Below are 16,467 nucleotides of genomic sequence, written 5' to 3' on the forward strand. Positions count from 1 at the left end.
AGAGTCTGTGAAACAACTCACTAGGGTCCTCATTATGACCATGGTTGTCACCAGACTGCCAGGGTCATGGTCGGACCACCTCCGAAGTGTCAGTCCAACTGTGACATTACAACCGTGGCGGAGCTGCCACGGTCGGACCGCCGACACCGCCAGGTTGCCATCAGTGGACAGCTTGGCGGTCTCGGCGGTTGTAATCCTTCAGGGCAGTGCTGCTTTCAGCACTGCCCCGGGGATTACGAGTCCCCTTTGTGCCAGCCTTGGCATGGCGGTAGCCCTGCCCCCCATGGACAGTGCCGTCGCGCTTTCCACGGCCCAAATTACGGGCTGTGCAAAGCAAAATGGGAGCTTCTACACCCGCCGCAGCGCCACACTGGCACCGGCTCCATTAGGAGCCGACATCAGTTTTAAGGCCCTGTTCACTGCAGGGCTGGAAACAGCGAAATGCTGGTTCCACCCGCCGGCCCTGCAGTGTACTCTTTATAGGTCCGGCAGTGTTCAGGCCACAAAGGCGGCCTTGTTGGTGGAATGAGTTTGGCGGGGGGCCTCTGCCACACGCCAAATTCGTGATGAGGGCCTTGGTGTCTACCCATCCCCTTCATGTGTAGATATTGGATCGTGAGATGTATAGGGGGCTCGGCAGTTATATCTCCTCAGTGGGCTGCTAATACAGTAAGCAATGACTTGTGTAAGAAAAATTGACCCAGGTGTAGGCTATCCTCCTCCATCAACATCTCAAATGCTGCCAATGTACTGTCCCTGTACAGGTTGCCTAGTGTGTGTCTGCATAGGCCGTAGCGCTGCTATGAGGCCTCAGTGATTTTTGGTCACACCACAAGGTAGGATCCCTGATGCTAATGAGACATGTGGACCTAACTGCCTGTAACATCTTTAGGGGGGCTAAATTAAAACTAAAAACAAAATTGACCAACTGGGGACTTTCTGATAAGTAAAATCTAGTAGCTATTCAAAAAAAGTGTATGAGGCATTAGTGCAGTTTAAGTGAGCCTCAATACAAACAAAAACATAGGACACAGTAGGTTCTAAGGAAAGTTGAATGATCTAGTGGCTAATCATTCATCTTGGAGAAATGAAGGAAGTATCACAGAGGAAAATGAAAGAAGAGAGAGAAAGGACAGGCATAAGGTAACTGTGGAGAAAGAATGGAAGCTTCACAGAGCAGAGTACATAGAAAGTGAAAAGCGGCAAACAAATTGTGATTAGGGCTCTTGGAGGAAAATGACTCACAAAAGAGCCGGTGGGAGAAGGGGAAGGTATATGGTCATTGTCAAGAGTATACATAAGTGACACAGAGTTAAAGGAAGAGTGAATAGGGGAAGGCATATGATGATGTGGGAAGCAGGAGATACAGCAGAACTGGAGTGATGGAGAAGTAGAATGGGAAAGCATGCAAAAAGTTGGGAGCAACAGACCTTTCTGCTTTAGTGTGGTCTTCCCCCAAACCTTTTACTTTCACCCCACCTATTTTTCTGAATTTGTTTTTGTTGGCCTTAAGACTCTGTGTACTTTACCATTTCTTACCAGTGCTAAAGTGTTTGTGCTCACTCTCTAAACCATGGCACAATTAGCTTACATCCAACTGCCATATTTATTTTACTTGTAAGTCCCTAGTAAAGTGGTAGACCATGTACCCATGGCTAGTAAATTAAAGGCTACTAGTAAACCTGTGGCATTTATTGTGCCACCCTCTCGAGCAGCCTTTTAAAATATGTCCCAAGTCTGCCATTGCAGCCTGTGTGAAGTTTTAAACTGCTAATTCAACGTGGCAAAATAACACTTTTCCCCGGCCTAAAACTCCCTTTCTAATGCATATAAGTCACTCCTAAAGACAGCTTATAGCGCAGGGTGCATGGTAGTTAAAATGTTAGACATGTACTTTTAAGTTTTACATGTCCTGGTAGTGTAAAACTCACAAATGTGTTTTTTACTATTGTGAGGCCTAACTTTCCTTGTGGCTAACAATAGGTCAGCTTATTGAATTGAAAAGTGCTAACCTTTAATGGGGAGCAAGGAGGAAAGTTATGTTTAGTGTCTGACGAATTGTACTTTAAAATCCCATTTAATGGTAAAGTTGATTTGTAAGTCACAGTTCTGTAACTGCCACTTATAGAAAAGTGCAAAAAGAGCAGATGATGGACGGAACACTGAACAATGTCAAACATTGCCCCAAGGCGCAATACTCCAATACCTCTAGGTGTATTTTGACAATCTACTGTTTATCCATGTGAAGTTTGTGGGAGTCGAGTAGGCCAAACTTGGTTGTCCCTGTACCCATTGTTGATAGAGAGAAGGCACCCAAGGTGATGCTGGAGGGAGTGATACTCCTTGAAATGAGAATTAGATAAAGAATAGTACTGTGAATGTTGTTTGTTTGCGACTGGAATGGCTTGACCAAACTGTGACCTGCTGAAGTCATGTGAGATTTCAGCTTTTGTTGTTGATAATTTAAGACTTTGGGGAAAAAAACATCTTGAATTCAGGTTGTCATGGATTGCAGAATGAAAAAAAACATTAAAATGTCAGTCACAAAGTAAGAGTTGGACTCACACCCCGAGAAGTGCATTCCGAAGTGTCTACCCAATTGAAATAAATATAACAAAATATAATTGATTTTTCTTTAGAATACATGCATGAGACAAAGGCTTAGATGTAACAAAATGTATCAGGAATGTACTTTTCAGATGGAAAATAGACCCTTGTGCATCTTATGCCTGAGCAAATTGTGTGAAATTTATTTTGTGAAAATGATACGACAATCCAAAGAAATTACCCAGTGCATGATATGATAATTCAGTATTTTGCATTATTTTTCAGTTCGAAATGAGTCCTTGTGCTCCTTTTTTTGACACAAAGCATATTTATTGCTCCTAAAATAGTGCACAATTGCATGGGAAGCAAACAATAGCCACTCACTGGTTTCTTTGATTTATTCCTGTGGTCTTGCTAAAAAATGTTCACTTGAACAAAATCTAAATTACACGATGGGCCATAATGGCATAATTTGGGGCTCTTCATGTAACACGTGTTAAATGAAATGCCAGAAAGAGATGTGAGTATACCAGCGTAAACAAAAAAAAATACTAGTATAGTACCATAGGTGATCTAATTTAAGTTCAATGTTATTTAATTTGCCTGTTATATATTAATTTTGGGGAGATTAACGGTACCATTGATGGATGTTTTTTAATCTTCTTTCTAACCTTTCATCAGCACCCAAGGGCAATAAGAAAGGCCATTGCACCAGTAGGTCTGGCATGAGCACCAGCACTGATGGCTCTGTTTATGCCATCAAGTCCTATTATTTAATATTATTATTAATATTTCCCTAACTTTTATCTCTCCCCATTTATATGCTGCTTTTAATTCTGCTCTTTAACTTTTTTTATACTGTCTCCCTTTTTTTCAACTCATCTATCCAGGTTTTATTTAATTCCTGCTATCCCTGCATTATCTTTTTTTCCTGTCTTTCATCGACCATTTTGTATTCCACCCCTTCGCTGCTCTTCAATGATTCTGAGTCATTGTCAATTATAGGCTATAGCTCTGCCCCTCTATTATGCAAAGCTTTTGACTAGCTTGTATACCTGGCTTTTCTAACATTCCAACAAAATGCCAAGAGTAATATTTTTGACAGAAGATACTACAGTGTTAATTGAACTGTAAAATTGTGGTTGCATTTTTCTAATTTAAAAAAAATAAGAATGGGACCTGACATCTAAAAACTGTGTACTGTTTTTTTATAACCACACAAACCACCAGTGAAGGAGAAGGCTCAAGTTTGAACACTGCAGGAGCGGATGGAGCAGGGGGAGACACAGCTGCAGGGACGGGCGCTGGTAAGTCACATTGCTTGTTTATTGACAACTACTCTTACTCACTAGCTTCAACAGCATTTTAGTGATTGGATTCAGGAGCACACTGCATTAAGGTTACAGCAGTGGTTGGGTTACTTATGGCCTACTCTATCTGCAACTCAGCAAAAGCACACATAGGCCCTCATTACAACCCTGGTGGTCGGTGATATAGTGGCAGTAATACTGCCAACAGGCTAGCTGTAACTATCGAAAAATTATGACCATGGCGGTGCGAACTCAGATAGACAGCCAACTTACCACACCGACCGCCAGGGCGGAAACAACAGCCACCACGGTGGTAGCCGCCTACAGCCAGGCAGAAGTCAATGTTTCACCCACCATATTAAGAGACACGAATCTGCCACCTTTTTCAGATCGGTACCAATGACATCAAAAGCCTGACAGAAACAAAACACAGAAGGGAAAGGACTCACCTTGGGAGACACAGGGAACAACCACGCTGCCATGGAACCTGAACTTCAGATCTTCTCAATGATTTTCTATGTCCTGCTCCACCACGAACACCAACGATGGTGAAGACAACCATGGTGAGTACAGCCGCCTAGCACACAGGGGATGGGGGAGGAAAAAGAGAGTGACACACATGCACAACACACACCCCCAACACCATACACACAATCAGATGCAGTAATAAAACATAAATATCCCGTACCCCTCAGGAATAATACAAGGACTACAGGAATTGATGAAAGTGAGTGTAATAATATAAATACAGTAGAAATATGAAAAATCAGTCTAATGGTATTCACATATGTGCAGTTCAAGGGACACTGCCCAGTCCTCAATGTGCGTGGGCCACAGGCCAAAGTCCAAGGCCCTACTTGTCACCTGCACCAACACGAAGAGAACACTGCAGGGGCATCATTTTGAAAATTGTCAGGCACCTCAGGCGGATGGGGAACGGGGGCACCTCAGCCAGCAGATGGAACAATACCACTGGTCCTGGAAAGGCAACGTGCCCTTTGCTTGGTCCTGGGGAGTGCAAGACCAGATTTGCAGGGGGCAGGCTGCACAGCAGCCCATGGAGGCAGCACTATGGACCGTCCGCTGGCGGGGGTGATGGCTGCTCAGTGGTGGTAGTGGTGCTACTGCAGCCACAGGTGGGGGGAGGCTCCAGCTCATCCCCTGCAGCCTTGGATGGCTGCTCACTTGTGGTGTTGCTGCTGCTGCTACTGGTGGGGGGAAGCTCCAGCCCATCCCTTGCAGCATCGGATGGCTGCCCACTGCTGGTGGTGGCGGTGCTGCTGCTGCTGGTGGTGGTGGGGGGAGGCTCCAGCCCACCCCCTGCTGCCTCGGACGGCTGCCCAATGCTGTTAGTGGTGGTGCTGCTGCTGTTGGTGGTTGGGAAGGCTCCAGCCCATCCTCTGTAGCCTCGGACGGCTGCCCACTGCTGGTGGTAGCGGTGCTGCTACTACTGGTGGTGGTGGGGGGAGGCAGTGGGAGAGGACACAGGGGAAGTGTGCATGACTGTTGTAGTGGTGTCTGCAAGTGAGGTGTGTGTTCTGCTAGGTGTGGTGGTGATGCTGGTAGTGGATGATGGTGTAGTGCATGCAGGTGTGAGTGTAGACGGAACTGGGAGGGAGGTGGAGGGAGGTGGATGAGGAGGAGGAGGGGGACACAGTGGAGGCAGTGGATGTTGGTGTGTTTGCATCTGGATGGTGTTTGTGAGAGTGCCTGTGGGATAATGTGTGGTGCTTGTGTTTGCCTGTGCCACTCTTGTGGGTTTGTCTGCCTGTGTGCTTGGGATAGGTTGGGGGTTGAGGGGAATGGGATTGGGAAGAGAAAGTTGGAGGGGGGAGGGTAGAAACAGGGACAATGGCTGCCATCAGAGACAAGGCCAGAGCCTGGATTGATCTCTGTTGGGCCACCATGCCAGTGTGAATGCCCTCCAAGAATGCATTAGTCTGTTGCTTTTGGGCTGCCATCCGCTGGATGGCATTCACAATGGTTGACTGTCCTACAGAGATGGATCACAGGAGGTCAATATCCTCCTCACTCAGGGCAGCAGGTCTAACTGAGTCAGGGTCTGAGGTGCCTGGGGCGAAGGAGGTGCCCACCCTCCTGTGTGAGCGGACACGGGCAACTTGCTGAGGGGCTGCTGGGAGGGCGGTGCTGGTACGGGGGTGGCGGCTGTACCTGTAGCGGGGTTGGTTGCAGAAGTGCTTGCCACCACCAGGGAGCTCCCATCGGAGGAGGTATCTGTGCTCCCCTTGCCCTTTGTCCCACTGGTGCCCGCACTGTCGGTAGACTCTGCCTCCTGGGTCCTGTGGGATGCAGCTACCTCCGTCGCTGGTGCCTCTGCTCCTTCACCAGATTATGCTAATGCACATAAGGACAGGGTGACAAAACAAAAAGGGGGGAAGAGACAAATTATAAAGTTGGTAAATGGCTGCACCAACACCACCATTGGCGTACAGACCACTGTCACTCACAGGGAACAGCCCTACGCACAAAGCAATGCACTACCAGTAGTAATGCTAGCCAGCAGGGCATGGGGAGGGGCACATACCGCCAACTGCATCACACATGGGACCCACACAGCCCTGACCAGTAGAGGATGCCTACAAGCTAGGTAGCAGGATTATCACTTCAGATACCTGCCCAACATGAGACCTACTCTGCAAAGTCAGGCATGGCCTAGGGGCACCCACTGACACCCCCCCCCCACCCAGGTACCTCCCTACCATGGGTAAGTTGTGATGATGGGAACTGTGCTCACCCTCTTGTGGCTGCTGTGATGCCCTCAAGCACCCATCCAGCTCCGAATGGGCAGCCGCCATTATGCAGGCCATCAGGGGGGTCAGGGTTCGACAGGCACCCCTTCTTCCTTGGGAGGCCATCCGCCGCTGGGCCTCCCCAGTCTTCTGTGCCCAGCGTCTCAGGTCCTCCCACCGTTTATAGCAGCAGGTGCTCCGCCTGCCGTAGACCCCTAAGGTCCGCACGTCCTTGGCGATGGCACGCTATATACCCTTCTTTTGATGGGCACTGACCTGCAGAGAAATACACACAGGAAAAGGTATCAGTCAGACCATCCTTCCTGTTACACTTAAGGCCCACCATACCCCTTCACATCTCCATTTGCACACACAGGGCCCAGCACACAAGCTGCACACAACAGAGGGGACATCCACCAATGACCCCATGCTAGGCCTTCACACACACCACTCCATGCATTCATGATACATGCATTGTGCTCACAGTGTACTCACCTGTTGGTCTGGAGGCCCATACAGCAGCCCGTACTGGGGTAGGACCTCATCCAACAGTCGCTCCAACTCTGCCGAGGTGAAGGCAGGGGCCCTTTCCCCAGTCACATGAGCAATGGTAGGTTCCAGACACAGGTCACAGCAGCACACGCAGTGTAGGTCCTCTCCTGTTGAAGGTCAGGTAGCAAGTGAGTGATTAGACAGAAAATGGTGGACACGTCTGCAGCGGTGCATTCCATCACCGCCGGCGTACATCACCATTGGCCACTGTGCCACATAGGGCCCAATAATAACCAATGAGGAGTTGCATGGCGGTTCTTGACCGCCTACCACAACGGCGCACAACGTCAGCGGAATTACCTAACTTCCACATGTCCCTCCATACGGGACAGGCAGACACCATTTCCGGGGGGCAGTCCTTGGATAATAACTACATCACAGTTCACAATTGGACATACAGGAGAAATGCCACTTATACATTAAAAATGTATATCATGCATTGTACTGGTGTAGCTACGATGTACAGTTTGTGACCGGCTCCTCACTCTTTTTCCCCATATATTGCTACCGCTGCAGATGAATAGGAGATGGAGACATACCCCTGTGTACAGACCCCTGGTGGACTTGGCAACAATGGAGTACAAGCACATCATCCTCAACTATAGACTTGACAGGGCCACAATCACAGAGCTGTGTGCCCAATTGGAGCCTGACCTTATATCTGCTATCCGTCACCCCACTGAGATCCCCCCTCTTGTGCAAGTGTTATCACTGCTCCATTTCCTGGTAACTGGTTCTTTCCAAGTGTCAGTGGGCTTGGCAGCAGGAAAGTCACAGCCAATGTTCTCAATAGTGCTGACCAGAGTGTTGTCTGCACTGATTAAACACGTTTGCAGCTACATTGTTTTCTCCCAGGTGGAGATTTTGGTCACTGTGAAAGCTGACTTTTATGCAATGGGACATATCCCCAACATTATTGGGGCAATGGATGGAACACATATTGCATTTGTCCACCCCCCCAGCAAAATGATCAGGTGTTCTGAAATCGAAAGAGTTTTCACTCTATGCATGTGCGGATGGTGTGTCTGGCGGACCACTACATCTCCCATGTCAATGCTAAGTATCCTGGGTCTTGCATGATGCCTTTATCCTGAGGAATAGCAGCATCCCAAATGTGAAGGGCCGACTACAGAGGCGCCGGATGTGGCTAATAGGTGAGCCCTGGTTCCTACCCAGTGGATGTTGGTATATGGGTATGGTGTGGGCCATATGGAATAGTGTGTGGCTAAATCTTGTCCCTTTATATTTGCAGGTGACTCTGGTTACCCCAACCTATCATGGCTCCTGACCCCTGTGAGGAATGCCAGGACAAGGGCAGAGGAACGATACAATGAGGCACATGTGTGAACAAGAAGGATAATTGAACGTACCTTTGGCCTCCTGAAGGCCAGGTTTCGGTGCCTCCATCTAACAGGTGGATCACTGTGCTACTCATCCAAGAAGGTCTGCAGATAATCATGGCATGCTGCATGTTGCACAACCTTGCCTTGAGACGCCATGTGCCTTTTCTGCACGAGGAGGAGGCTGGAGATGGCTGTGTGGCAGCAGTGGACCCTGTGAACAGTGAGGATGAGGAGGCAGAAGATGAGGATGAGGACAACAGAACTGCAGTGATTCGACAATACTTCCAATGACACACAGGTAAGACAGTGTTACTTCACATTTCATTGACTTTTTTTGTTTCACTTTGTCACTGGCAGGCTGTTATTTCCCACTTCTATGATCATTCTCTGTACCCTTTGGCAACTCTCTTTGCAGATGTTGATGCCCCACTATTGCTCGTTGTGTGATCATTGCAGCCAACTACAGGTCTATCCTATGTGAACATTACTGTACAGTGAATTGCAATTTTTGAACCTGGTTAAAATTATACATACTTAAATCATTTGACATACTCCATACTTGTATTTGTTCAAAGAATATTTATTGGAGGAGTGGGGCAAGTGCATTGGGATGGGGTGATGATGGAGGAAAGTCCAGGGTAGAGTTCCAGTCTATTTGTAGCACAGATGCATTGTCCATGGGGACATAGGAATGGGAGCAATGGCAGTTCAAGGTGGACAGGGAGACAGAGTAGGACACAAGAGTGACAATCAGGAGAGTCTCATTTCCTGGTGGGGGTCTTGACAATAGTCTCTGGCTATTTCCTATATGGCAGGGAACATTTACGGGGTGGTTCTCATTCTGCAGGGGGAGGGGTGCTGGTGGCCTTTGTCCTGTGGCTGGGCCTCCTGGCCACTAGCGGCACCGGAGGTGGAAGGCAGTTCAGATATCTGGCTAGTGGCATGGGAACGCTGTTGTAATACTGCCTCCCTCATGATGTTGGCCATGTCTGCCAGCACCCCTGCAATGGAAACCAGGGTGGTGTTAATGACCTGCAAGTCCTCCCTGATCCCCTGGCACTGTCCCTCCTACAGCCTCCTGTTCTCCTGTTCTCCTGCACGTTGGCCAGGATCTGGCCCAGCATATCTTGGGCATGTTGATATGCTCCCAGGATCTTAGTGAGTGCCTCATAGAGAGTCGGTTTCCTGGGCCTGTTTTCTGCCTGGCTCACAGCACTCCTCCCAGTGTCCCTGTTGTCCTCTGCCTCTGTCCCCTGAACCATGTGCCCACTCCCTCTGACCCCAGATCCCTGATTGTCTTGGGTGCGAGGTGTAGCCTGGGGTCCCTGTAGTGGTGGACACACTGCTGATTGATGTGTCCTGGGAACAGAGGTGTGGGTACGCTGGGTGAGTGCTGTGGTGGTGTTTCCTGATGGGGGAGGCTCTGTGGTGGTGTGTGACTGTGCCTGGGTATCCTTCTGTCCAGAGGTCCCTGTTGGGCCAGGTTGTCATCCAGATCCAGGTAACCAGAGTTGCTGTCCTCACTGTGGGCCTCTTCTGTGGGGGGACTGGGTAGTGGTGGCACCTCTTCACTGCTGACATTGGCTGGGGTACCTGTGGGGATTTAAATGCAGTGTTAATATTACTGTGTGTGATATATTGTGCATTGGTTGGTTAGTGTGCATGCTTTAGTGATGGGTGTCCATGCAGTTCTATGAGTGGTGTCCATGCATTGGTATGGCATGCAGGGCTTTGCATTGGGATGAGTGAGATGTGATGGTGGGGGGTGTGAGATGGTGGAGTAATGGGAGTGAGGGTGAGGGTGGGGGTATGTGATGGTATGCAGGTAGGGGAGTGATAGTAGTAGAGAGTTGACTTACAAGAGTCCAATCCTCCTGCTACTTCGGCCAGGCCCTCAGGATACATGATTGCCAAGACTTGCTCCTCCCATGTTGTTAGTTGTGGGGGAGGAGGTGGGGGTCCACTGGCAGTCCTCTGTACAGCAAGTTGGTGTCTTGCTGCAATGGAACATACCTTCCCCTTTAGGTCGTTCCACTTCTTCATTATGTCATCCCTTGTTCTTGGGTGTTGTCCCACGGCGTTGACCCTGTCCAGGATCCTCCGCCATATCTCCATCTTCCTTGCAATGGATATCTGCTGCACCTGTGCTCCAAATAGCTGAGGCTCTACCCGGATGATTTCCTCCACCATGACCCTTAGCTCCTCCTCTGAGAATCAGGGTTGTCTTTGTGGTGCCAAGGGTGTTGTGTGAGTTGTGTGTGAGGGTGTGTAGGGTTATGTGTTGGGGTGTGTGATGTGGGGTGCTTGGGTGGAATATAGGTGATGGTGGTGTGTGGCTCTGGTTTTGTCTGTGGTCGTGGTGTCTGTCTCGTGCCAATGGTTTGTAGTCATAAAGGATTGTGGGTAATGTGGTTGTGTGTTTTATAGTGGTGTGGGTGTGTGGGTGTGGTGTGTGTATGGGTGTCAGGTGTGTGTTATTTAAATTGACCAATGTAGTGTTGCTTTGTATGTGTGTGTGTATTTTGAGCGCAGCGGTATGTCCCAGCAATGGTTTACCGCCATTGACTGTCCGCTGTGGTGATTCGTGGGTCATAATGTGGTGGGCGTTTTTCTGTTTCCGTAACGGTGTGGGTTTTGATACTGCCAGTTTATCACTGACCTTTGGTGTGGCGGAATTGTGTCTGTGGCTGAATAGTGATGGATTGGTGTGTCTGTGTGGCATAATATGGTAAACAGATATCCGCTGTGGTATGTTGGCAGTCAGCGTGGCGGTAAGTGGGATTTACCGCCAATGTCAGAATGAGGGCCCTAATGTATTCTAAAAATGATGGCTTGATGGAAACAGGAAAGAACAGAAGGTTAAAAGAAAGGATGTGTGAAAAGAGTGAAATGAAAGGATGTGTGGGTGGATTGATGAAAAATGATGCGTGGGTGAGTATTGGTATTGGGTAAATGGATGGATGGGTAAAATGATGATTGAAAGAAAGGGTGGTTATTGTGGGTACTGAATAGCTGGATAAAGGATTGTGAATTTGGGAAGAAGACTGGATGAGAGAAAGTAAAGCTTAAATCATGGTGGCTGGGTGTTTATAGGGGAAGAATGAAAGGATGATTGTATGATTGCTTGGATGAATAAAGAAGGGAGCTCTTCTTCTGTAGATAGATCTGTCATGCCCCTCTTTTCTTGTATAGCAAAAGTTCTACCTACCTGCCTAATCCATCTGCCTTACTCTGCAATAGAGTAAGTCAAGTTTCTTTACTTTCCTTAATGCCCAGAAAATCAATTTATTGGAAAGAATTTGTGAGGTGGGGAAGACCAGTGAGTAAAGTGGGACTAGTAAGTGCCCAATTTGATTTCAATATTGACGTGGGGGATACTCAGTGACGAACATGACAAATACAATATACACAGCCCATTCCTTTCCCTGTAGTGCAGTGCATCACTTCCCCCATCAACTTACACAGACAGGATGAAATATATCTCCATGTGGGATGTATCTTATATTTGTTCATCTGCCTCTTTGGAGTCAGGGTAGAAACTAAACTAAGTGAAAGGCATGTGAGGAAGAGAAGGGCTATTGAAGTTAAAGATAGATAATTGTCAGTTACAGCTGCCCGAGCTGCAAACAGTAGCAAAAATTGGAGTGCTGGCTAGCATGCCTCCAATAATTTGGCACCACATCTTGTACTCTAGTGCAAAATGCCTTACTCCTCATAATGGGAGGTTTGTTTCCCACTAAATGTGTCTATTTACTTAATAGAAGAGCCTTTAAAAGAAAAAAAACGAAAGCAGCAGCTTTTTAATCTGGGCTTATTCTGTCTTAATTCTTTTCTAACAGACAGTTAGTGCTTCTCATGTGTAGGTAAACAAATAAAATATTGGCCTTGTGACTGTCCTAATTATAAATATTAATCACATCAAATTCCCTCATCCCTGGGGAACCAGCAGTGTAGTGCTACTGTGCCAATCATTATCTATCGCGAGATGATCAGAGCATTGTGTGCAATTTGTCTTTTGTTGTTCTTCTTTTTCTTGATATGGGTATTCCTGCCCGGTGACCACCACCAACTAGGCAGGAGATAGCAGCCCATGTGGGGCAGCAGAGGCGGGGGAACATTCAGGTGGAATATCAATGCCTGGGTATCCTGAAGGACGAAGAAGCCAAAACAGCTGCCTCAGACCCAGGACCCAGCAAAACAGCATGCCAGCCCCCAGCTTCCCACCCAGTACATCGCCAGCACCGCCGCCAGCAGTCAGGCTCCCTGACTGCACCCTCCTGCTTTACCAGGGCATTGCTCTGATGCATCCTGAGGCACATGGACTGGATGGACAGCCAGCTCACCAGCAAAGAACAGAGAATCGACCAGCTCTAGGCCCATGTAGACAGAGACCTTTTTTAAGCCCTTTTTAAAATGTTGTTGTTCTGGTGGGTGGAACGTGTTGTGGGTGAAGAGGGTAGGGAGGGATTCAGCTGGACTTCACTTTGGACTTTTCATTGCACTTTTTGGGTATGGGCTTATATTTGTTCGGGGAGAGGGGCGGGGCAGTTGTGGCTGGAGAGAGAAGTTTTATATTTGTAGATAATAAAGGAGATATTGTTTTACTTTATTTGCTTCTCAAATATTTATTTTGGTGTTCTAGGGCCAGATGTAGCATTTTCCGATTTTGCGAATCGGATATTGCGAGTCGGTGCAACTCGCAATTTCCGATTTGCAAAATCGGATGCAGAACGGTGTCTCAGACACCGTCTGCGAGTCGCTATGGGGTCGCAAAGACCCACCTCATTAATATTAATGAGGTGGGTCGCATTTTGTGACCCCATAGTGAGTCCCTGCACTTACAGGGATGGTGGCATGCTGAAGACAGCAGACCTCCATGTCTGTGACTGCTTTTTAAATAAAGCAGTTTTATTTTTTTTATTTTGCAGCCTGTTTTCCTTAATGGAAAACGAGTTGCAAAATAAAAAAAATAACAAAACCATTTGGTTTCGGTTTTTCAGAGTAGGCAGTGGTCCATTGGACCACTGCCTGCTCTGAAAACCCCTTTTTGGCAACATTCACAAAGGGGAAGGGGTCCCATGGGGTCCCCTTCCCTTTTGCGAATGGGTTACCACCAGTGTGACACTGGTGGTAACTGCGAATTGCTTTGCGACCGCATTCGCGGTCACAAAGCAATTTAGCATAGCGATGCAAGTCGCAAATAGGAAGGGAACACCCCTTCCTATTTGCGAGTTGCATTCACAATTTGCAAGTCGGTACCGACTCGCAAATTGTGAATGAGCATCGCAATCGGCATTTTGCATGGCGCAAACTGCGATTTTCGCAGTTTGCACCATGCAAAATGCTTGCTACATCTGGCCCGTAGACTTTTAGTTTGCATCGCTGTCTTTTAGTGTAGTCTGTTATTTTTAATCAGCTAAAACACTGTATGTCATTTACCTAGACGCTTTCTCTTTTGCCCTATGCAACTATTATTGATCACTAGGGGATGATTGCTCTTGCCTATTTTGCCTACAAAAACCCACTGCACACAGACAACATCTTCTTCAGTAGGAGTTAAATACTAACTAAACAAGTTCAGTTCAATCCATAGTTCTTCTCCTATCTAAATAGATGAAGTGATGGAGTCCTATTCTTACAGCAGGGTTTTCTCAAGATGGCAGTAAGGGGTGGTAGGTAGGTAGTAGTAGTTAGTGGGTCATCATCATATATCATAACTGTAGGAAGACTGAGACCAGGCTATGACAATGACAGTATTGACACACAGCAAAGAAGACCTGATATGATAATAAAATATAGCAATATCAATTTCTTCTGAGAAATGGTGGGGAGTTATAGTATAAAACTAAACTTAGGAAATGTAATAAGAAGTCAGAAGTGGGCTCAGACTCAAGAGGCTTTTGACCAGGTGAAGCATTTGTGGAACACGCATGGGGTGGGTGTGGAATGTTGCTCAGGTAATAGAAGGTAGAAGGTCTTGAAGTGAGTTGGTGCTGCTTTCACCACATCTGCCCCAGCAAGTGTGTGATTCATTTATGGTGTAAAATTAGGTCACACATCAATAAATTACAAAGTCCAGGGGAAGAGGATTAGGGGCTCAATGAATGGATGGGAAAGGGGATTTGGGGAAAGGTGTGAAAAAGACAAACACTACCCAAAAGAAAACACAACAATATACATTGAGACACTGAGCAGCACACCATCTTCAATCTGTTGTGGAAGGAAACAAAGGGATAAGTAAGAAAGTATGACATATTTCAGTAAAGTCATTAGAAACAGTCCTTCTGATCCAGAGAGACCCCAGATAGTATGTCCTAAGTTTTATGTCTCCTAGTTTTTGAAATATGGAAGACTAAGTCAGTCATTACAACATTGGCGGTAAAAGCCGCTTACCGCCGTGCAGAACACCGCCAACACACCGCCGCGCCCGCGGAAATCCGCCACAGCTAATATGACCCACAGCACAGAACCCGCCAAAATTCAGACACCCACACAAGTCCACCACACCAAAGGTCAGTGATAAACTGGCAAAAACAAAACCTCCACCGTCGCGCCAACAGAAATACGCCCACACTATTACAATCCACGCGGCGGTCTTTCAACCGCGGTATTCCATTGGCGGTACCCACCGCCGTGCTCAAAATACACACACATTTACAAAACACAGCCACATTGGTCAATTCAAAATACACACTCCTGATACACATACACACACCACTCCCACACACCGAATACAATATAAAACACACACACACATCACCCACAAACCCCTATGACCAGAATCACCGAGAGAAGGCCAGAGAAAGACACCACCATCAACAATACTAGCATCCACAGGCACACCACACCATCACCCACATAACTTCCACGCACCTCACACAACACACCACTACATATCAGCACACTTATCACCACACACACCACCCCACACATCACCCACACCACCCCATGGCACGGCAAAGACACCCCAGGTTCTCGGAGGATGAGCTCAGGGTCATGGTGGACGAAATCGTCCGGGTAGAGCCATAGCTATTCAGATCACAGGTGCAGCACACCTACATTGCAAGGAAGATGGAGCTATGGCGAAGAATAGTGGACAGGGTCAACGCAGTGGGACAGCACCCAAGAAATAGGGATGACATTAGGAAGAGGTGGAACGACCTACGGGGGAAGGTGCGTTCCGTGGTCTCAGGACACCACCTGGCGGTTCAGCGGACTGGCGGCAGTCCCCCACCTCCTCCCCCACAACTAACAACATGGGAGGAGCAGGTCTTAGTGATCCTGCGTCCTGAGGGCCTCGCAGGAGTAGCAGGAGGAATGGACTCTGGTAAGTCAAATCTTAACTATTACATCCCCCACCCTACCTGCATGCCATCACATACCCCCCACCCTCACCCTCACCCCATCACTCCAACTCCTCACTAATGTCCCAATATCACAAACCACACATCCCAACAACAAGCCCTGAATGCAACTACAAGCATGGACAACCAACATCAAAGCATGCCCACTGCACAAACCCATTCACCCCCCCTAAACCATCATCACACAAGGTCCCACACAGGAATGCAAGCACTGAGGTACACGGTCACCCACCCATTGCACACCATGCCACACACAGATGCAATAATCATGCTTTAACACCCCTGCAGGACCCCTATCCAAAGTCACCTCACAGGAGGGTCCCGACATGTCCACACCACCAACAGAAGAGGCCCACAGTGATGACAGCAGCTCTGTCCACCTGGATCTAGATGACCAGCCCGGCCCATCGGGGACCTCGGGACAGTCGATTCCCATCACACAGTCACAGGCCACTACAGAGCTTCCCCCCTCTGGAAACACCAGCATAGCACCCACCCAGCGGGCCCATACCTCTGTCCCCAGGACACATCAATCAGCAGTGTATCCACCACTACAGGGAACCCAGGCTAACCCACCACCCCAACAACAACAGGGACCTGG

This window comes from Pleurodeles waltl, chromosome 2_2 (assembly GCF_031143425.1).
Source record: "Pleurodeles waltl isolate 20211129_DDA chromosome 2_2, aPleWal1.hap1.20221129, whole genome shotgun sequence".
NCBI lineage: Eukaryota > Metazoa > Chordata > Amphibia > Caudata > Salamandridae > Pleurodeles > Pleurodeles waltl.